Genomic DNA, 24386 nt, shown 5'->3' with positions numbered 1-24386 from the left:
TCACTATTACTGTCCTACAGTTGCACGTGGTGTCTCCGTTGCCTAGATTGCACTCTCTCCTGGCCAACCTGGGGGCAGGTTTGATTATTCCTCCCCAGCGCCCACTGCACTTTGTTTACATTCCATTAAGCAAAATATCTCCATGTCTTTCTCTGAATAGTTTTCTCTTCACTAGATTCTAAGCCTCGTTAGAGCAGGGATCAATTCCTGTTGTTTCTCCAGTGGCCTCATAGATTGTATATCCTATATGGACTGAACCTAATAAATATGTATTGAATAAATGCATTCTAATGAATGAATGAGACCATTTAATACTATATTTCAATATAGACATGGGATAAAATTTATTAAATGAAGCCTATTGCAGAAAAAAACCACAATTCATTGAAAACTTTGTACTGAAAGAAGAGTCATATGTACTGAAAGAAGATTCAGGTTAAAAAAAAAAAGTTACGTAAGTATTAATGATATGCCACATTTTGGCCCAGAATGTTTTGAAGAACATTTAAAAAATTTGAAGCAGCAGAACTTTTTCCTTCAAATCAAATCCCACTGAGAAGTGTAAACAAATGAGATCAAAGAATGCAAGCTTCTTCAAATGCGTGTAGATGTGGCTGTTTTAGGGATCCAGAGAGCTCTCCTATCGGGAAAAGCAAATGAGAGATGCACTGTCAAAGGTACAGAATATGAAGATCTTACTTTTACATGAACTTTCCAGTTGATAGAGTGCTTTGATACGTGTTACTTGAGCCTCAAAACAACATTGCTGAGGTTGCCAGGCAGAGTAGACATTACCCCAATTAACTTAATCAAAGAAGGTAAAGGAACTCTCCCAAATCTTGCCAAGAATTGCCCTTGCTGGTTATATATTGTAGCTACTCATTTAAACCAGACCCAAGGACTCCACGTAGGATGTATCCATTTGAACACACACATACACACACGCACACACACAAATGTCATTATAACCCTGGGAAGCTCCCAGTGAAGTCCCTCAAGTTGCGTATCCTCTGGACTTCCAGTTCCCTTTATTCTTTGCCTTGTTGGCATGAAGTATGCTCAAACTACTGTGAGAGGGACTGCTGTCTTGTTGACTCTAGGGCAACAGCATTTTTATGCAGGTGGGTTTTTTGTTGTTGTTGTTTTTTGTTTTTGTTTTTTTGGTAAGTTCTATACAAGCTCAGGCCATATGCTAAAATCTAGTGTGGCCACGCCCCATGCCAAACAAGGACACTTCTGTCAGTTATGACATTGATTACTTCCTAGACACTGAAAGCAAAGGCCAGACCTTCGGGCAATACCAAATTCTTTACCCCACGGGCCACAACCAGCCTTTGGCCAAGGCTCTCTTACAACAAAACAATTACGTTTGTCTGAAGGTCCACATTTGATATAGCGTTTATGGCAGACACAGCAATATTATCATCATAAATATGCCTAACATTTGGAGGAGACAGTGTGGGGGTAGGGATAGATTTTAAGAAAAAAATGAATCTGGGCAGCCCGGGTGGCTCAGCAGTTTAGCGCCGCCTTCAGCCCAGGGCGTGATCCTGGAGACCCGGGATCGAATCCCATGTCAGGCTCCCTGCATGGAGCCTGCTTCTCCCTCTGCCTGTGTCTCTGCCTCTCTCTCTCTCTCTCTCTCTCTCTCTCATGAATAAATAATAATAAAAAAATGAATCCATCCTCTAAAGCTATTACATAAATCTTCATATTTTTGTCCTTTGATCTATCACTATTTGTATGTTTTGATAAATTTGTGAGGAACCGTTTAGGGTAGTTAAGTAACTGTTGGTTAGCTAAATGCAGTTCTCTCTCAGGCGAATCATTTCCCACCAGTATTACATCTCAAGGAGGCTTTAGCTGGTCTTCCAATACACTTGACAGTCAATCTAAGTATTATAATCCTACCAACAATGCCAGTGTCACAGTTATACACTGAAAAAAGGTGTCAAGAGGTATTAGCACATTACTAGATTACTACTTAGTCATTAGCAATTAGTCCAGTCCCTCATTGTACTGTATGACCCAAATGTCTCCCGGAGAGGTGCTGCTCGGGTTTGCAGGCTTCCATTCAACCTTCTAAGATTCCCAAAGCAGAAGTGGCTTCAGCCTTTCAGATACTTGGCATAATTAAATTAAGAGATGATATCAACTCTTGCTATGAGCCTTTTGATGAGGCAATGCAATATAGGATTTTCCTCACTGAATAATCCATTTGTTCATTCTTCTACCCTTATATTCTTCCTTCTGTACATGTATATCTAAGTGGGTTATTTTTTAAAGACTTTATTTATTTATTTATTTATTATGAGAGACGCAGAGAGGGGCAGAGACACAGGCAGAGGGAGAAGCAGGCTCCCTGAGGGGAGCCTGATGCGGGACTCGATCCCAGGCCCCTGGGATCACGCCCTGAGCTGAAGGCAGACCCTCAACCACTGAGCTACCCAGAAGTCCCTATAACTAAGTGTTTTCGCCTTTGGAAGGGATGTTAGGTGCAGCCACTGTGCCAGTCCAGATTGCAGTAGCAATACTAGCCTGGCAAGTACCTCTTGCTCAGCCCGCTTCTGTTCACATAGAGTGAGCACAGAACTAGTGGACTATGGTGACCACTGGATGATGTAGCCGCCTTGACTGTCAACCCAGGTTTGCCAGGTGGGATAAAGGCACAATATACCTCATCAGGCCTTAGGAATTCTGACAGAAGCTTTAAAAGGTAGAGTTCCAGTTTCTTACTTAGGGATCATCCTTCGTCCCAGCACCCACAGTGACAGCCCTGTTACTACTGCATCTCGTTGGAAAAGGGAAAGTTGAGGTGCTGTGGGGGGAAATGAGAAAAGTATAGTCATCCCAATACCCTCCCCCCAGGGGAAGGATTGTACGGTCACACTAGTATCCTCCCCCACCTCCCCTTCCTCAGATCCTTTGGAACAGCTGTGGAATCTATCTCCCGGGGATCCTCTTCCAGCCCTCCCTCATAGTGAGTGTGAGCACACACTTGGGAATGTGTGTAAGCCTGCCCTTCATGTCTTTAGTTCCACTTCGGTTTGGGAACCTGCCATTAAAGAGGTCAAGCAAATAACAAATATTTCAGTTATCCTTTCTAATCCTCTATCAAACCATTACTTGAAGGATGACATTTTTTTAAGCCTGTCGTTGGACATTTATGGGCTGTAAAGTGTGCTGCTTGGTCTGAAGAAATGTGACTCAGTCCAAAATGGTGCAGTATTTTCTGTTCCAGTCCCTCTATATATTAATCTGATGATTTGCATCTACCACCAGGTAGCCCAGTTCAGAATAGGTGTCTGTTCCTGTCAGGGTCCATTTGTAGCCTCCAGGGACTATTGGCATTAGTCTGACTGGACGCTTAAGTGCTGGGCTCTCCCTGGAGCATCTGTACCATCATCATTTGTGGTCTCTGTCTTGCTGTGAGACAGAACAATTCTTATTGGCATTTTGTGCCTCAGCAGGTATCTAGATTCAGTCCATCTATGCATTGCTGAACGTCCCCAAAGTCCATCATTTTATAAACCCAGGTAAGTACCTCAAGGGAGCACACTGGAATATCTGCTTCCTGGTTCCCATCACCTGCCTATCTCAGAAGGCATTCTTCTGTTGGGCACCTCCACGGCCTACCTAAATGCATCCCTTACATTCCCAGTGTCAGAAAGAGTCTCATCCCACCAGAGGAAGGAGCTGAAAATAGATCAGCAGTTTTTTGGGAGACTTGATGTGTCCTGTGTCACACTCTTAAAGGTCCCCTAAGCAACACTTATAATGCACCTGTGATGATAAATTTTACTCTCTATGGATTACATAAAAGTGTAGCAAGGTGGTTCTCAAACTTCATCAAAATCATGTGCACAGATTCTGATTTAGTAGGTCTGCCATGCAAACAGAATCTGCAAGTCTAAGTTCCCAGGGGATGCTGATGATGCTGGGCTGTAGACCACTCTCTGAGAACCATTATAGCACATGGTTTTAGAAATCATCTATATATGTCTCTTTCCCTGCTGGAAGGCAAGATTTTCAATTGCAGGAACAGTTTTATTCATCAAGATGCTCCCATGAACTAACAGAGCATTTAAGAAGAAATAAATATTTGTTGATTTAATGAATGGTAATGTTTCTTGCATTATGCTACTTATATTTATACTGCTTCTATTGGTAAAATCACATGCATATTTGAGGATGGCAATATGACTTTATTTTTCATACATGAAGTGTTGGTCTCTTATTATTAGTATAAATATTAATAATAGGACATTATTTTATTATACTTTAATAATTTCAACATGATACATTGCTAATAGTCTTTGCAAAAACGTTTTTGCTAAATCACTAGATATATGTGTGTGTGTGTATGTGTGTGCTTGTGCTGGGATTAGAATACTATTTTTCTTTTATTATACGTGAATTGACGATATAAAATTGTTACATGAAATATTTGGCAGCTGTATACCTTGCAGGCAAAATTAATGAAAAAGAAAAATTTATAGAATCTAGGCTAATTTGAAAGTGTGATGAAACATGTCCTCACAAATTAAAGTTTGGAGAATGGTAGGAAGTACAAAAATGCATTGATAGTCTTTCTGAAGATTTCCCCCCATTCTCTCTTCTGCTCATTAATTGTTAAATTAATATTCATTTGGATTCTGGTTGGCCTCTTTAATGCCAGGTTCCCAAACTCAAGTGGAACTAAAGGCAAACTACCTTAATTTTCCCTCTTTTACATCACTCTTAAAGTTTTTAGACTAGCACTACTAATTCTAAGAAATTAGCAAACCAACTTACCCTGGGCCATGATTCAGTCCAATCTCATTAGCTAAGTGAGGCCCAACCTCAGTGTTGCTCATCTTACTTTGAATATGTAATTAAGACGGCCAGTGAAGGCAAAACTGTGGTTGAAGGTAAAGCAGAACTTCCGTGTGCAATAATCAGAAACTCCGGCAACCAGGATTATTTAACCTTACAAAACAGAACTTAAGTAAATAAAATCAAAATTTAATTAAATAAAAAATTGAATAAAATCATGAAAGGTGTAGCAAAAGCTGATAAGTCTCTCTCCACCCCCCTTTTTTCAGGAGACTCCAGGACTCATGACCCTGAGCTCAAGACCTGAGCCCAAGACATGAGCTGAGATCAAGAATCCGATGCCTAGCTGACTGAGCCACACAGGAGTCCCGGATTAGTCTCTCGTTTGAACCAATTCAGCAACATATTGCAAATAGTCACTGGAGGATATTAATGGTCCATACATTTAAAACCAATAAAAAGATACATATGTATCAATATAGCACAAAATCAAACTATGAAATTCTTAACCACTGAACATTTAGTGTTCAAGTCTATGGTTAGATTTTTAAAATTATTTTAAAAATTATTTTTAGTTTGAAGTAAAAACTCACAACAGATTGAAAACTAAGATTTAAAGGGTATGTGTTAAGTTTTGTCTACTCCAAAGAACTAGTTACTAAACTGAAGATATTACGACTTTTTGATAATTTTACCTAAGGTGGAAAAACCCATCATTACTGATAGATAAAAACAATGTGAAATGTGAAATATCCTGGGTATGTCCTATTTGAGGACAGGTTTACCAAAAAAGTCAAAACAAAAACCCTTGATATTACAAAATATTTTTTTTCATTCTTGCTGGGTCTCCAATATTTAGACCTGATGTCACTAGGTAATTACAACATTGGAAAATGAAAACCATACCAGAATTGGGAAGGTGTTTTGCAATCTGGTCCTAGTCAAAACTGTGAAGTAGGTGCAGTTTTTCTTTGGGGCTAGCCCACTTCCCTTTGGTGTCTAATACAGTAGTCTCATTCTGTTTCAGGGTTTCCCACTTATGGAACAGGCTTCCAAATCCTACAGGGACCAGATCTCTAATAGGTGATGATTTTCTAATCCTGTGAAGTAAACTGTGCTGATGTGTGCAGTTCCTACCAATTGGATAGGGTGCTGGAGACTATGCCCTCCTAACTCAGCTAGTGAAAACTGCAGTCTCCGAGGATTGTAGGAGCCCTTGGGGGCGACTTTCCACACGGTGCAGTGATCTCGCCCAAGTACCTCTTCAGTAATGGTTCAGCAATGGGAAGTCTCCTACTTCACCAGGTGGAGCATTTTCAGATGTTAAACAGTTCTGTTTTATATTAAGCCAAAACCAAGAAGGATTAGGGTGTCAGAGGAAAGAACATTAACTTCGGAGAAGGTCCAAGGCCAAATTCCAGCATCACCATTCACTATCTGTATGAATCTGAGTGTGTGTGTGTGTGTGTGTGTGTGTGTGTAACTTCTTGGAACTCAATGCTCTGATAAAAAGGAATAAAAGAAAAAATATAGAAAGAATCATAACAATATTAAGTATTTGTAAAACAGCATACAGTTCTGGGTAAATAGTGAAAATTCAATACATATTAATTTTATCTTTTCTCTTATTATTCCTTGTCTAGTTCTTCCTATGTGAAACATGGATTTGTTCTGTTCCTTTTATTTTGTGACAACTTTCCAAATATCTAAACCTACGTGTCATGCTTCTCCTTGGATCTTGTGGTGCAGTCCAGAAAGTCCTTTGCTATTCTTTATATGGCATCTTCCTCCAACCCTTCACTATCTTATTTCTTTTGTGTAAGTGCATTCTATTTTATAAACATCTTTATAGAATTATGATGCCTATAATTTGGGATGATTCTGTTAAAAGATGAGTTAAGTAGAATAATTTTTGAATTATTAACTTGTTTTCTGTTCACGACATCATCTTATCTTCTCAGTCCCTTTGCTGAGCTTTGTAGCACCTTATCATTATCAGAAATATTTTCAGGCAGCCTGAGTGGCTCAGCAGTTTAGCACCTGCCTTCAGCCCAGGGCGTGATGATCCTGGAGTCCTGGGATCGAGTTCCATATCGGGCTCCCTGCATGGAGCCTGCTCCTCCCTCTGCCTGTGTCTCTGTCTCTGTCTCTCTCTCTCTCTCTGTCTCCCAAGAATACATAAATAAATTCTTTTTTTTTAAAAAGGAAATATTTTCTTCATTAGTTAGCTAATTAATTAATTCAACAAATACATGTGTGCTTATTATTTCTCTCTCCTATTTGAATGTAAGTCTCATGATGGCAGGGCTCTAGTCTGCCTTCCTTACCCTTATCCACCATTGAGAGAATTCTTCTCCAACTGCCAGCTCTGATCAACAAACACAAGAGAAATTTCCCACATCCTCGAATGCCAGAGGAAAGTATAGCTATGGCCACGTGTTGTTTTTGTGAAATGGAGACTGAAAAACAAAACAGAACAAAAACATGTAGAAAAGTACTTTCTAATTTAATGAGGTCACTGTTCAAGGTATTAAGGGGATGATTGAGTATATAACAGTCTATGAGAATTTAAAATATCAGTTAAAATATTTTTGGTATTTGTTATTTTAAAATCAGGCTTAAAAATTGCAAAATGACTTAAAAATGACTTCAGTGAAAATCTATTCTTCTGTTACACATAGAAATAAAACTTCCCGATCAAATATTAGTCGTACATTAAAACAATGTGTAGAATAAAAAAAAAAAACCCAAAGAAGTGGCTCTAAAGTATTGATTAAAGAAAATATATTCTTGGCAGGAATCATCTGACCATGATTTCCATGTTTGCGAATGAAATGGGTTAATGGGGAAAGGAAATAAAAGGTGAACTTTTAATTTAAAAAATTACATCAAAGTTTTATAGGCTAAGGACTAGTTTAGTCCAGGGGTAGCCAAGTCAAATTGTCTAAAGGTTTTTGGAGGAAATGGAGTTGAGAAACTCAGCCCATCCCAGGGCAAATGGGGAGGGCACACTCCATGTAGGTGGCATAGGCACTGCTTGGTGTCAGGGTACTGTGCCAAGGAATATAGGCTTGATGTTGCCCGGTCTTCTGACTTTTAAAGAGAGGCTATAAATCCATATTTTTACCTTAACCTCTTAATACTTAAACACTGGCAAAATATATCAAATGTAAAATAAATCACTGTATTCTCCCCAGTGTTCAAAATATGGAAACTACAACAACAATGAACTATAATTATGCATCAGATTGGCAGGAAAAAACACCTAAAATTGGTAAATTTTAGAGTTTGAGAGCACAGAGAAAACTATGCAGTGTCATCACATTGTTGCTGAAAGTGCAAAGAATAAAAGTTTTCAGAAGCTGAGTGGTAGGTGTCAACATTTAGAAAACAAGTTTATATGCATATATAGTATGTACATGTACATATACTATGTCTACACATATACACAGAATGATGTATGTATATACGTATTACACCATATGTAGCACGCATATGTATGTGTGTATAGTATACACTCTTAGACTAAGATTCTAGGAATTTATTTCAGAGAAAGACGCGATTGTATGTATAGCAGTCATAGTACTAGAAGGTCACTTTCAGATTTACAATAGCAAAAGAAAAGTGACATTTGTTGAGTAGTTAAGGAATTCAGTAAATGTGTTGCATCTACATTATGAAATGTCGGACAACAGCTGAAAAAAAATGTGGAAGATTTATGAGCAAAGTGTAATATAATTATTAAAAAACAATATTGGAAGAATGGGTATAGTATAGTTATGAATACATGAAAATGATATTTCTGTGTGTGCACTTCAATGTATGTTCAATATATAAAGGGGTTAAAATAGAAGAGTGGGCATAGTACAATTGAGTTGTCAAAAAATATTTCTATGTGTATGTGTGTTAGTTCTTAGCAACGGGACTGGAAGGGCATACAACAAAATCTTAACATATGTTGTCCTTCAGATGGGAACTCAGAATGGGGAAGTGAGAGGTGACTTTGATCTTTTATATCTCTTGCTTAAATATTTTTCAGTGGGGATATATTCATGAATTGTTACATAAATAAAAGGAATAGATAAGATAAAACGAAATGAAGCCAGTAAAATGGAGTTTTTATAGTGATGAAAAACAAAGCATTACCTGTTGGTTAAAAATAATAATTACTGACATGAAAGCTATGCTATTAAATACAGAGCTCTATATTGGAATGATTATTTTTAAAGGTTTGTTTGTGTATTAATTTGAGAGAGAGGGAGAGAGAGCACTGGGGGAGGGCAGAGGGAAACCTAAGTGGACTCTGACTCGATCTCAGTCTGAGATCACAACCCAAACGGAAACCGACTTGGATGCTTAACCGACTCCATGACCCAGGTGCCCCTATATTGAAATGATTTAAAATACAGGCTCCCTTCTCTGTCTGGGCTCAAATCTAAGAGTTAGCTGTGTGACTTTGCCCAAGACTTGTGTATATAACAAATCCCTACTATAGCATCTTACAAATAGTAATAGGTAATGGAGGTAAGTAAGATGCTTAGTGTAGTTTCTGGTACACTGAGTAAATTTTCTGAAAGTATTAGCCATTATTCTTCTTATTCTTGGAAATTAAAATTGTGAAACCAAATTAAGAGGATTTGCTCTAGCCATGTCTAGACACATTTTTAATGATATATTTTTAATCAAAATTCATGTTATTTTGGGATCCCTGGGTGGCGCAGCAGTTTAGCGCCTGCCTTTGGCCCAGGGCGCGATCCTGGAGACCTGGGATCAAATCCCACGTCGGGCTCCCGGTGCATGGAGCCTGCTTCTCCCTCTGCCTGTGTCTCTGCCTCTCTCTCTTTCTCTCTCTCTCTCTCTGTGTGACTATCATAAATAAATAAAAATTAAAAAAAAACTTAAAAAAATTCATGTTATTTTGTAGCAGGTCAACAATGGTGCCAGCTCTATGGCTATGTGAAAATTATATATTCAAGATGATCTGTTTGTGGAATTCCCCCTTTTCCTTATAGCAGCTGTCTTAGTATTAGGTAGTTCTCTACATTACAGGCAAAATCTAGGAGTGAAGTGTATAGCCTGTTTTGGAGACTACTGACTTTGCAGCAGAAGAAATTTCATCAGTTGCTTCCATGCATTTTTATAGACATGCAACCTATTACCTCTAATAATGCAGCTCTAGAGAGAGGTCACTGGCCATTGAAACCAATACTCACTATTGGTTTTCTTGTCAGCTTTATGAGGGAAACAGATGACACCCAAACTGAAGCCTAAGGGTCCATCACCTGGGTATCCTAACAAACATTAGGTGGAAGAACTCAAGGATGTATTTTGTGGGTACAACATTTCCATCACTCCTGGAAAAGCAACTGCTGAAAGACCATTTTGGCTGAACATAATCAGAAAACCAAATATGAACCTATTTTTGATTCAGGAAAGAAAACCACAAGTGATGACAGATACTGGAAAAAGAGATCGGCAAAGCAAGTGAAACAGAAGGGACTCCAGAGAAGATCTAGAGCTCTTTGGCTGTACGGTAACTTAAAAGACTTAACAACCAAAATTTATTAAAATAAACATTGCTTTTGTTTACACAAAAATTTATTTCTGTCTTAACGTTCTAATATTGTAAAAGTCATTCTCACTGGCAGTTAAAAATACCTGTTTACTATCGCCACTCCTGATTAAAGAAAACATCATTCAGTTAGAATTAAAGGAAATGTGTCTGCATTCACATGTCATTTTTCTTACTGTGGTTTCCCTGGCCATTATTTTGTTTTTTTGGCCATTATTTTGAAACTTATTTTTTTTATTGGTAAATGTAGAGCCTTTTAATTAACTAATTAATTAACTAAGTTTGGAAGTAGGAAAGCACGAGTCTTTCTCAGATATGCTAGATTCTGATCCGGGGAATATACCCAAATTGACCTGATTTTCTTTTTTCAGGATGTTGAAGAAATTGGAAATGCATGCCTCTGGAAGAGGCACAAATAGAACACCTGCTAAGCCCTTGTTTTCTTCTAATCAGTAGTTTCTGATGGAGAAAATTACATACACACACAATATGTAGGTATTATGTATTGAAAGTATTCAAGATAATGTATTTTCACTTACCCGTATTGAATTTAGTTCTCGTATTTTTTAGTTGCTTGAAGTACAGGCAAGTTTATTACCTTGAGATAGTTTTGTCTTTCTTTTAGATTCTACAAAAGCAAAAACTTATTTGGAACAATACTGATGATTCCATTAAAAACCTTGCCATTCAATAGTATTGTTTTATATTTGTTACGATTATCCACTTAATAACTATTTATATAACTGCTGCAGTGTCTTGCAGTCTCTGATATAGTATCTTGATCACACTCAACATTCAATAAACGTTTGCTGAATGATAATCACAAGGGACTGTGGTACATAAAAACTGTGGTTTTGTGCTATGATGTCACTTTCATTTTTCTTTTTTTTTTAATTTAAAATATTTTATTTTTATTTTTTTTTTTTTTTAAGATTTTATTTATTTATTCATGACAGTCACACAGAGAGAGAGAGAGGAAGAGACATAGGCAGAGGGAGAAGCAGGCTCCATGCAGGGAGCCCGACGTGGGACTCGATCCCAGGTCTCCAGGATCGCGCCCTGGGCCAAAGGCAGGCGCCAAACCGCTGCGCCACCCAGGGATCCCTAATTTAAAATATTTTATTTGTTTATTCATGAGACACACACAGAGAGAGAGGCAGACATAGGCAGAGAGAGAAGCAGGCTCCATGCAGGGAGCCCGATGTGGGACTCGATCCCGGGTCTCCAGGATCACACCCTGGGCCGAAGGCAGGTGCTCAACTGCTGAGCCACCCAGGGATCCCTAATTTTCATTTTTCATGCGATTTTTGTAACAGACACCTATTGCTAGACTATCACTTCCCTCAGTCGACAAAACTGAAACGACCCTGTGTTCTGCTAGTCCCTGTCTACCTTCCTACACAAATAAACACTATTTGTCAGGTCTGAATTAAGGACCCACATTTTCAAGGAAATTCGGGGTCGTGAAGAATGACATAGGTGCTCTGGCAAGAGAGGCTTCTCCCCACCCACACCTGTAAATCTCCCCTGTAATACACTTCTTTTCAAGCCGGAAAATGAGATTGAATGGAAGAGCCTGGGACCTCGAACTTGGAGTTCATCATCCCGCCTAGGACAACCTGGTACATTCCTTAAGCTGCCAGGATAGGGAATGAGGCCGTCGTCGTATGACTTACTTCCAAATCCTGGGCCTCGGGGAGCTTTATAAATGAAAATGAACCCCTAGGATGCCTGTTGGAAGCCAGAGCTATGCACAGAGCATCCGTATAATGTGCTCTGTGTGGCTGGCATTGCTAAACAGACAAGCTGTCATATTCTGTACTAGCTGAACATTCCAGCGCTTTTCCTCTGTCAGCCAAGGTAGAGGACATGGCAGTAGTCAAACCTTGAGGTGACAAAACCTACAGCAGTGTGGTGAGCCCTGTATTACAGAGGGAGTTCACAGGCGTGGGTGGGGAGAAGCGCCTCCTGCCCCAGCACCTGTGTCATACTCCAGAAGCATCCTTGGACCCAGAACAGCACTACTGAAATAAAGGCACACTCTGTAATGACAGGGACTGACTCTCCGTAGAACCAGATCCTACATACACGCACACACAACTCTCTAGAAAGGGCTGTCTTAAATATTCCTAAATAATTTTTTTTAAAAAAATGAGTATTTCTAACACCGCCATCATTTAGTGGAAAAAACCGAGTAACATATTTTGAAATCCAACAAATAATGTTACCATGAGTTTATTAAACAGGCTACGTGAATACATTTGGACTTGCTAAAAAGGAATAGTAGGAAGTTTTATTTATTTAGAAAAAATATCGTAGTCTTCCGTGCTTAATTCTAGAAAGGGAGCAAATAATTTGTTTTTGATATTTGTAAGTTATAGGCAAAGAAAGAAAGAATGATAGGCCTTAGATGGCCTGTGGATGGGTTTAATGATACAATCTATGAATTATGACTATTTGGTGCCACCTAGTGGCAGAGGGCTTTTAAAATCCGTTTAAGTTAACCTCAGCTTTTAGAACATTTGTAACGAAAAATAATTTATGGATGGCTGGATTGTCATCGATGGGATATAAAAATTAAGACAAAATTTATTTGGCAATCCTAGACATTAACTAAGATCGCCTCTTGCTCTCAACACTGGAGAGACTTTGGTTTGACTGATAAAAAGTGCTTTATGAGTAAAAGATATCTAGGGTTGACAGTGTTTAACTCTATTTTTATTTTTATTTTTTGTTGGGTAGGCTTGTTGGTTTCAAAAGTCAAGGATATATAGCTAGGATTTGCATAAAATTAGAGATGCTAGACCATCTCAGAATTAATTATCATTAATTGTGATATTACCAACGTAATTTTAAAAGATATAATCATGCCATTTGTTTTTTTTTTTCTTTTTCTTTTTCTTTTTTTATTTTTTTTTAATCATGCCATTTTGTGGGCAAAGTGGAACCTTATAGCATACAGAAGGCTTGAAAGTGCCAGATAAATTTTTTTTTTCAGATTTCAGGAATGATGGAGATTTCGATTTTAGTGGTCATATCAACATAGCCTCCTGACCAAGCCACTTTTTTATGGAGAATCTATTCTACTCACAGCATCCAGAAGGAGTAGATGCAGATTCTTGGGGTCTAGTTGATTGGACCCGAATGGACACTGGGAACAAATTGAAATATTCTGATTCTCCCTTGTGATCATTCATTCTGGGAACACAGGGGAGCTTAATCAAATGAACAAAGGTAAGGCTTTAATCATGACAAGCCAAAGATGAGGCCAATACAGTGGAACATTAAAGCCATTTTCAAGTTACAGAATCCACATAGAAACAGAATAAGCCAGTCTTTAGAGAAAGCAGAATAGTAGGGCTACATGCAGGGAAAATCGATCATGAGGGACCGTATATATTAGAAGAGAAAAGAGGGATCTTAATTTTTGAGTTCAGTTCCAGCCTTCCTGTGCCCAAGCTTCCACCCTTTAAAAAAATTGTTTTTGGTCCTTTCTTGTCTCTGATAATACCTTCAAATAACTTCCTTCTTACTTGACCTAGGAGTTTTTGATCCTTTCAAGCAAATGATCCCACACTATAAAGTTTGGTGAAATGTACTTCATCAGATTGGGAATGACGTCTTTCCTAAAACGTCCATGAATATCAGATGCCACCAGGAAATTATAGAATATTTGAGTGAAATTCTAATTCTACACTGAATTTATACATCTTTAACTGTGGTTTTGATAATATTTTAAGACGTGTACTGTCCTCCTGTATTTTCTTTTTCCTTCCTACCATTCACCAAGTGCCTACCTTGTTGCCTCGTAGGAGAGGTATGGGGTGAATGTACCACTGTTGCTAGCTTGGGTTTCCAGAAGCCCTAGACTGGGATGTGTTTGTAAGGGGGTGTGGGGTTAGGATTTTAAGAAACATGACGTGTGAAAGACTTTTCTAATCTAGAAAAATGTTACTACTGAAAGTGGAGAAGAAAGAGGCTTGTAGGTCATCCCCTGAAGACAGAAGGGGCAGGCAGTTCAGTCCTGCTTTTTTGAAAGCTGTACTGTGGGAGGGGATGGGTCAGGGTGATAGGACTCCAGGAAGAAAGAGCTGTATGGTAATAGTCTAGGCAGAGGTGGCCACATGCAGCCAAGAAAGTCTTCCTGCCTCCATTATACCTCAAAAGAACCAGCAAAGGGCTCTGGGATGTGCAGAGCCATGTGGCCGAGCCAAAAGCCCTGTGCTGATGACAAGGGCCAAATGGACCCCTTCCTGGCCGCCTTGCTCCTGTGTAAGAACCTAGGACTGTTCTCCCACGCTGGATTGGTTCCAGGAAGGGCTGAGGTAATATCTTCAAGATTTAAGCAGAATGGGGGCTAGGAGCTAGAAATGAAGTCGTTCTGCAAAACAATAATTCTTGGATTCTTCGGTGCATGAGCCGAGATTCCACAAAACAATTCTAAAATACAAAGTTACTCTCTTCCTATTTCACATTGACCAACATCTACTTTAATTTTGCAAACATGTTAGGGGGTATCTCCAAACACTAGCTGCTTTAACACCAACCAAGTGTTGATTAAACACATACCAATTCCCGGATTGCATCCTAGATGTGCCACTTTCCCAGAGTCGGGGCTCAGGGGGAAATTGTTTAAAGGAAGTGCCCCAGACTTTGTGGATTCTAACCAGCCTGGGAACCAACAGTCTTGCTGAGTGTCGCCTTTCACTCCATGGTTAAGACAGTCTTTACTATTGAAGCCTCTTTTGGTTAAGTACAGTTCATTTGGAGCACTTTTCATACAAGAGAAGAAAAATTATTTTCAACGAATTTACTTTAAAATCACTGTGTAAACCATGCATTCATAATCCCAGTTATTACAGGTAACGGTTATATGGCTACATGGACTTCTTGACATAAAATACTTTCTGAACTAGAGAAAAACCATTTGAGACATGAAGCAGAGCAGATGTAGATTTCTCCTCAATGGTGAGCTTTTCCTTCCAGCCCATCACTGACCTTGTTCCAACCTTGAGATTTGAATGCCAGGAAAGAGCATTGGGTGTTATTTGTGGTTCCAGCACCTCCTACCGCTTACCTTTGAGTGTTGTGGGTAAGAATTGGACGGCACGGATGATTTGAGGGCTACTACAGGATCAAGCATATCTTTGATACATTTTTTATTTCCCCAGAAGGGCACGTTAGGAAAAGAAAGATGGAGAAAGGAGATAAACTAGCAAAACTATTGGCTCATGGAATATAAACTAAAAGTAGAACATGAGAACTCTTTTTAGGGCCAAGGGACTGGAGTGGGTGGGTCCTAATATGAGTCACCACCCTGGCAGGGTGGGTGGTTGCTGTTGGCAGTGATCTCAGAGTGCCCCCCTCACAGCCCAGGCACAACCAAGACTGACTTAATACAGAACACGGGTAGCAGATGGGGACAGAGTTCAGTCTTTCGAAGTTTTGCTTATAATCACAGGGTCTGGGTCTTCTCACTCTGTATTTATAATATCTATAAGGTATCCCATGAAAGTCTACTGAATGAAACGGAATATAGGAGCCCCCAGGAGAGCTCATTTTATTGAGAATCCAGTCGTTACTTAGACACTTGAGATACAGAGATGAAAAATCTAGTTTCTGTCCTCAAAACGAACATCACTCAAAGCCTCCCATCTAACTTTATGTATATCGTGCCAGAGTGATTGGCAAGGTACAACGAAAGACCACTAAGCCAACTTGAGGGTTTTGGGAAAGTCTTTGGATAAGGCGGCAAAGAGAAGTGAGTGTTGGCATTGATCTGGAAGAGAATGGGAGATGCACCTACACAAGGCATCTATAGGACATGGGTCCTATAGGCACAGTGTGGAATTCTGACCCTGACTGGGTGAGGGACACTCAAGCCAGTGCAGGTGACAAACGAGGGCTCAAAGCACGGGTAATAAAAATGCGAAGATGGATCTAAGAAGAATTGAGAAGGCAAAACTTGTAGACTTTAGTTGGTTGGGTATTGGGGGGAGGGAGGTCTCTTAGGATGTCTCCTGATTCTGCCTTAGAGAGACAGGAAGTACCTAAGGCAAGAGGGAGATTTCAGGCAAAGACAAGGAGGCATCTTAGATAAATTTCGTGCAAGGTGTCTAAGGGACATTTATTTGCCTACAAGAGCAAGGAACTGGATACAGAGGTCTAAAGTTCTAAGTAGATGTCGGCCTCAGACACATATTTGGAGATTTTAAGCATAGGTAAAAAACATGAGAGAGGATGGATTTGTTCAAAGAAGTTTAGAATGAGGACAGCAGTGGCTAAAGGGGCAATGCCTCAGTTTACAGCAAAGTAGTTGCAGGCTGAGAGGTCCCACACTTGCCTGCAAGGGTAACTCATGATTCTCTTGGGCGCTGTTGGGTGACATGGTCTTGGTCTGTACTTGGTCATGGTCTGCCTGCTTCTCCTGAACTCACTGGCCCCCCACGCACCCTCAGGTTTCCTGTACTGGTCTAGACTTTCTAGACTCCTAGACTGAGTCTTGGCTTGTTTGGCTCCATGGCACTAATTCTCTACCTGTCCAAACACTGGCTTCAGTCTGTTGACTTTCTAGAAGTGGTTGGAATTCCCACCCAGGCTTCCCTGACAAACACAGGGAAGGACACATGGTGGAATGTATTGTTTTGTAAACCTTTTTTTTTTTTTTTAATTAGTAGGGTCAGTGATTCAAATGAGCTCTAATAGGTGAGACATGAATCAGGGCTGTTGTTATTAAAGCCAAGCGAATGTCCCAGAATGATGCTTTCTTAGGTGCCCCCTTATCCCTGCAGCAGCATCTTAAGCATCTCCTCAGAACTGTTAGAGGGTAAACAGAAAGCACTTTCTGAAAACAAGGGTTTAAACTCTGATTCTGTAGCTCAAAGGTTATTTGTCTTTGGACAGATTGCTCAGTTTTTCTGAGCCTTATTCCTGGGCTATAAAATATAATTATTACGTGGGCTTGTTAGCATCAGATGAGATAATGTGTCAGTGCACAACTCAAAAGGGCATGGGAGTCTCAATAAATGTTCATTTTTCCTCCTTTCACCATATCTAGGCCCCAGTTGGACAATTTATAGAATCAAAATAAAATCATGGAGTCTTATAGTGGGAAAGGGTGGAGAGTTTTCTAGGCTAACCTCCCCGGGGAGCTCTGGCCAAAATGTCCACATCAGGTGGCCAGTTAGTAACTGCCCGAGGATTACAGAGACTGGGAGCGTTGTGCTCATGCGTGATGGATTCTGTTTTACCAATGTAGCCTCAGACTGAGGCCAATATCTGACCCGTTATCCTGAATTTCATTTTTCAGAACAATACATGTAATGACAGTTACTCAAAATTTAAAGCCAGATCACCAAGTGCTGTGTACATTGTAATACCATTTTGGTTAAAAGTCATAGAAGTAGGGACACCCAGTTGGCTAAGCATCTGCCATTGGCTCAGGGTTCTGGGCTTCCTGCTCAGAGAGGAGCCTGCCCTCTTCCTCTCCCCCCGGCCAAGCCCCGGCTCGTGCTCTCTGTCTCTCAAGTAAGTACATATAATCTTTTTTAAAAAGTTGTATAAACATGCTCCCATATGTATGAATGCATGTAGACAGACATCTGTAGGATTTCTATAAAAATTTACTAGTGGTTGTGCATTATAGAAACACTTGATAAAAAAAACTCTATATTAAATGCTTTCCCCCCTTTAATTAGCATGTGCTTCAAAGTTATGATCTTCTTACCTTTTTTTCTTCTTTTTTTTAGTGTCGAGCCTCATACCTATTTAAGGACAGATAAGGGAGATGTTCTCTGTATTCCGCACCAGCGTGTGCACGCGCGCACAGACACGCACACCTGGAATCTGGGGGATGAAATGATTTTCTAGGAGTGACTTTCTGAGTTTTATTAGGAACAGTGGAACAGGAATTAGCCTCAGATTTTCTCTTTTTCTTTTTCTTTTTTTTTTCATTGTCTTTGTCGGTGTTTAGTCTAAATGTTCCAGTTCCTTAGCTCTATCACTTTTGACATAATGCTCAGACTTCTTATCATTCAGGTCATTTTGCTCCAAATGCATTCCTGACTGTTAATTTACTAATTAAATTGAGGTATATACAAATAAAATAATAAAATAAAATAAAATAAAATAGGTATATAGAAGTGTGTGTAATATTCAGGTATAATCTTAAAAACACGTAATGGAATGTATTACCTTCCTTGATTAGAACATTATGCATTTATTAAACCAAGATATAATACTCTTATTAAATTCTCATGCATTTCAGCTAATTAGTATTTTATATTCCCATTATGACTGTAATATATGTTCCCTGTGAGACATTTGATAAGTATAGAAAGAATAATTTTTAAAAATTACTCGTATATCCCTCATAGTTTGTCTACCCAAAAATAACTTCTCTGAATCTTTTGTGCCTTTTCCTACCAAAAAGGAAGCTGTTTGGGCAGGATTTTCATTTGTTTAGTTCGGTTCTCATTTTACGCCTAGATTAGTACCTGGAATATATTAGGAGGCATTTAATTAAAATTTGTGGAAGGAGCAGATAATATATGTATATACATTTATATTTTTGAGTACATAAGAGAATCAGTAAAATTTTGTACCTTCCCTTGTTTTAGTTCATATTAAGTTATTTAAAGCATTTGCATTTTTATGTTATAACAGATACTTTCTAACTACCATCATGATTCATAAGGCTCATGGAGTGAATATGCTGACTTTTTTTGGACATTGCAGTACTTTTCACATTTTGTTGCAATGACAAATAATGCTTCTGCAAACATCTCTTTGCACATATTTTCATATTTTTTGAGAAATATCTTGTGTATATTTTTTCAAAGTGAAATTATTGATCCAAAGATGTGAATAGTTCAAAATAAACACTCTTCTTCCCTCCCTTCTCTGTTACTCAGATTTTGAGTACATGTTGAATGTGTGGTCATTTTTTTTTGTCATTGAACTTCCAGCTTTTGTTTTGTTTTGTTTTGTTTTCACTTCGAACTCTACATATTCACCAATTCATGCATGTTAGGTGTGTTGTTCAGGCAGGTACGAATGCCTGGGACTCCCCAGCCTATGACTACCTGTCTTCTCACTGCCCAGCAGCAACCACTTCTTTCTCTCTGGTCAGAATTAAGAGGCAGTTCCATTTTGCTTCTACTACCTTCTGAGAGATGAAATTGTCAGCAAGACAAGTCAAGATTTTGTCTGATGCTCAGCTTTTTAGTGTAATGAGGTTTCTAGCAGATGTCTTTATAGTGGAAGTGCCCCCATTACTGTTACATCTTTTCTCTGTGACAGATTTTTAATCTGTGTTAGGAAAGCAGTGCCCATGTCTTTTGTTGAACTGGGCAGTCAGTCATGGGCTCTTCTACTGTGATCCTTTAGTTTCTCTTTCTTCAGATGGCTTTCGTCTTTCCCTGTCTGTAGATGTCAGTATAGAAGCCATCCTTGTTAAAAAGAAAGCATAAACATTTTCCATAAAAACAAGAACACAATGCATAGTTAGGCCTGTCTTAGAGGTTATATACACCAACTATGGAAAGCCTAGAAAATGATGAAAAGTTTAAAGAAGAAACCACCAAATAACCCATAATCCCACAATCTAAAGATGGTACTTGTTAATATTTTGCCATAATTCTTCTAGGTTTTTTTTTCTGTATATGAGTATGTGTGTGTTAGATGTTACTGGAATGGGACTGTATGTTTAACTCTTATTCTGAGATTATATTTGACATTATATTATAAGCACTTTTTTGACTTTAAAACGTTTTTGGGGAAAAAAAAGGTTAGTCCAATGATTATGTAAATTTCATCTTGGAAATAGGTTACAGCTAATTTAATCATGTTTCTGCATTTTTTCCCATTTGTTTCAATTTGTCGCTAATAAGGACAACTCACCCACAAACATCTCAGTAAGTAAATCTTCGTCTACACAACTGCGGTGGTTTCCCACCGACAGATCCCTCCATGTGGATTTGCCTGGAGAATGTGCCAGCACTGCTTTAGGCTGTGTCCGTGGGATCCTGTATTCCTGCACCCTTGCCCACACTCAGCTTTTGTTATCTTTGTTCATTTTATAGATGAGATTCAAGTCTTATAGGTTTAAATCTTATTAGACTATTAATGAGGATACACTCCTCTTTCAGGCCATTTTTTTTCTTCCTTCATTGGAGATTTGTTACCCCACGTAGCAACTCGCTGTGTCTTTCTGCTGTTCAAATCTTTTTTTGAACAATTTGATAGTTTTTAAGTTGACTTTTATTTTACCACATCAATTCATGCATAGTTTAAGAAGTCAAGTTGAATTATAAGGTTTATCGCCACCAACAGCAGTCCTCAGCTCACTCCTACGTGTCATCAACTCCACTTGATCACGGCATCCACATTCATGTCTTTTAGCTGTGTCACCTTCTACTATCTTCCATATTTCCAAATCACTGAGACAGCTATTTCAAGTATTTACAATTCAGATATTATTGACTTGTTATTATGAAGTTAGCTATCTTATACACTCCCCACCAACAGCTACTTCCTCCCCACCCCACCTTTCAAATATAGTTATAACACTATTTTTGGCTAGAATCAGTAATTGAGGTTTTCACTCATATGGCTATACACATGTTGCTTAGAGTTGATCACGTTTCTTACAAGTTCCAATTTCCCATTTTGTTTTTGTTTAATTTCACATCGTTCATCGTTAACTTATTCTCAAGTCATCTGGAACTATAAGACTCTTGTCAATATGATCAAACACACCAGATAATTTTTTTCTTCCTTCTCTCGATGGCGTCCTTTGGGAGACCTTCTGGTCTCTTGCTCCCACTGAAATATTCTCTCTAATCCTGCTGCATGTTTTCACCCAAAGCTCCTTTTGTCTCCCCCTTGCCTTGGATTCCATGTTTCTTTTTTTGGCTGACTCTCTTCAGCAAGAGGAAAGTGTATAGGATATGCAATTTTTGTGATCTTCCATATTGCTTAATTTACTCTTATATTTGAGAATAGTTTGTTTTTTAATACAATGTTTATCAGAAATAATATCCGCCCCGAATTTTTTTTTTTTTTTTTTTTTTTTTAGAAAGGCCCCATTGTGCTCTAACTTCCAGGGTTGCTACTGAGAAGTCTGACATGTTTCTATTTCTGTCTTTCATATTCCACCTGTATTTTCTCTCTACCGGTAAGTTCTTAAATCTTCATTTTACTCCCAGTGTTCTGTTATTTCATCTTTTATTTTTGGTAGGGTAAATCAGCCACCCCATCAGCTGTTCCTGGTGTTCTGTGTCTTTAATGTCTCCAGAAAGTAAACCTCCTGTGTTCGTCTGGGTGGGGAAAGAGCAGTCACTTTCCTTGGAGGGGTTGCTGCAAGGAGAAGGAGTGTTTTCTTCTGAATTTTATTCATTAATTTGTTGATTCATTCACTTATTTGTTCATTCATTTTTGCATTCAACAAACACTTATTAAATACTGAAAATGTGGCAAGCATGGCACCTGGCAATACAGGGAGACATGTTTTTTCCTCTCAAGAAGGGTCTACTCTGGTTCCTTTAACCTTTTACTAGCATTCTGATTATGCGTTTTCAGTACTTTTACTTAAGTATTACATCCTAATATATCTCTATGCTTTGATGCTCATTTTGATTTTACTCCAACCACTTGGTGTATCTTATTTTTTCCATAATCTGATTTAACAAACACTTCTTAGTAGCACACTGTGCACTTTCAGTGCTTGGGGTCAGGGATACATAGCAGAAGAAGGATGAAATCTCTGCCTATACATTGCTCTCTGGCTCGCTCTATTTGCCTCTCCATGCTTCAGAATCTGAGAAAACTCTGAAAGAGATTTCCTTTCCTCTAGGGCCACTGAAAGTGAGCCGAGAACAAATCTCTTCTTTTTCTAGATTCATAATGTTGGATGGGGTTTTGTTACCTCAGACCTCTCCAATTCCAGGACTCCATCTCAGGGGGTCCTTTATTCCTCCTCCTTCCCTGATCAGATCTATATGGAGTGTGCTCGTGGTGCTCAGAAGGTGGAATTAATGATGGGTGCTACTGAAATAAAAAACAAAAACAAAAATTTCCTTAGATGATGTTGATGAAACTTGAAAAGGCAAAAATTTGACAACTTAGCTCTCTATTCCCCCTTGAGATAATGAAAGTCAGGTTCAGTCATGACAATGGGCCGTGTCCCAGGGCAAAAAAGAGGGAAAAGCACATGGATCAATGAAACTCCATTTTTCTCTCTCAGTCACTCTCTCCTCTCCTCGGGCAGCAGAATTAAAAAACGCCTTGCCAATGACTTGGCCTGCTCTGACCTTTGCAACACTACCAAAATGTCCCTGATTCTTGCATTTTCATTCTTTCTTACATGGGCATAAATTTGGGGGATTCTTGAATTCTTCTACTTGTCTACCAAAATTTAGAATGTTTTCTCAGAGAATTCTTTTGTGTATGTGTGTCCAAGGAACATTTGAGTTAGGATGATCTCATATCACAATCTGTGATCATCTCTAAACCAAAGAATCAGGACGGAATATATTCATTTTCATCACAATTCATACAATAGACATTTAAAATAATTTATTTATATCTGCCAACATTTTTATTTCTTCTAGCTTATTTCTTTTTAATAGGGTTAACTGTTCAGGTAATTTATAATTTCATATTTCTCTGTAAATGAATTACATGATTTATTAAATCATACTTAACACCAACACTCATACTTTCAATATCATTTTCGACTTTAGTCTTTTAAAATCCCCTTTTCATCATGGATCTATGATGAGTTCTTTAGAAAATAACACAAAAATGCAAAAGAGGACACAAGTAAATACCACTTCACAGTTGTGAACACTGATACATATTTTGCATGCTATGCTCTTGCCAATTTTTGATGGGAAAAGTTCTATAGATTTTGTAAGTTTTTAAACAAAAGAAATGCTCTTTGAAATTTTGAACTTAAGACATGTTTTTAAAAAATGGACTTTATATGATAGTTAAAGAATTTTATGTAAGGTGAAATAGGAGGGATGAGACAACTTCAAAAATTCTTTACAAATTTAGATATGACTTCTGATTTTTACTTAATATTTTAAAAGTACCTAATTATACAGTATGATAGTAATGGTTCTGTATTCCATAAAATGTTAAATATCTAAAATGTTAGCAGATATGTGATGATAGTACAAACATAGGGAAATGACTTTTGTTTTGTTTTTGTATTACCTAAAACTTCAGCCAGATAATCTTATCAGCTGCATTAGGCAGTAGTGTTTGCCCAGAGATTCTCAAACATCAGTGCTTTCATTGCAACTTAACATGGTTATATGACTAAGTTTAGAATCTATTTTTAAACAGTAAACGTCTGTTATAGTCCTTCTGTATAGCTCCATACATTCTCCCCACACTTTCTTTGCTTAGAAAGTCCTAGATACTTAGCCACTGCTTCTTTGTTGGATTACTATTTATTCATTTACTCCAGTCATTTTAGAGAAGTAAATGTTCTCCAATGAATGAGACCTATTTATTTCACACTTCCTTCTATTATATGTTTAATAACAAATGTTACTTTAGTAACCAGAAACATTGATGAATGTGATCTTAAATGTGGCCAATATTGAGTCACTAATATTGTTTCCCATGTTTTCTGGAATCCATGATGCTAAAGATCATGATCTACTTCATTACCAATTCTTTCCTATGTGATTAAGCTACCACTTTCAATTGTTTTGCCTGTTTCTACAAGCCTTTCCAATGTCCAAAACCTTCATTTTTTTATTTAGAATTATTTAGAAATATAAGAAATATTTAAATAATCATACTCTACTGATCATTTTATGCCTTTGTCAACCTTTCTCAAACTGTTTCCTCAGATGGATGGTGACTTTTAAAATTCTGTTTGGTACCTGTATTCATGTGTTCCATTTGGTGTTTCATTGACACATTATAATTTTGAAAATGTTTTCTGGTTGATTATCTTTGGGAAATACCATTACATTTTAGT

At 38.3% G+C, this 24386-nt stretch overlaps 1 long non-coding RNA gene across 3 annotated transcripts in view; it reads right to left on the bottom strand.

The window, feature by feature from the left end:
- Nucleotides 1-404: 404 nt before the first annotated feature.
- The window catches only part of LOC111098839, a 60952-nt gene continuing 36970 nt past the window's right edge, over nucleotides 405-24386 (bottom strand). Inside the window, exons 4-9 of one of the 3 annotated variants that reach the window (XR_005369237.1) lie at nucleotides 22314-22435; nucleotides 10927-11015; nucleotides 7143-7274; nucleotides 4795-4968; nucleotides 2737-2818; nucleotides 405-640 (exon numbers count right to left, since the gene is read on the bottom strand). This is a non-coding gene — a long non-coding RNA (uncharacterized LOC111098839). The remainder of the gene's footprint in view (nucleotides 641-2736; nucleotides 2819-4794; nucleotides 4969-7142; nucleotides 7275-10926; nucleotides 11016-22313; nucleotides 22436-24386) is intronic. The other 2 variants (XR_005369239.1, XR_005369238.1) reach the window with 2 other exon arrangements.

This window comes from Canis lupus, chromosome 14 (assembly GCF_011100685.1).
Source record: "Canis lupus familiaris isolate Mischka breed German Shepherd chromosome 14, alternate assembly UU_Cfam_GSD_1.0, whole genome shotgun sequence".
Classification (NCBI taxonomy): Eukaryota; Metazoa; Chordata; class Mammalia; order Carnivora; family Canidae; genus Canis; species Canis lupus.
This window is presented reverse-complemented; position numbering and strand designations above follow the sequence as displayed.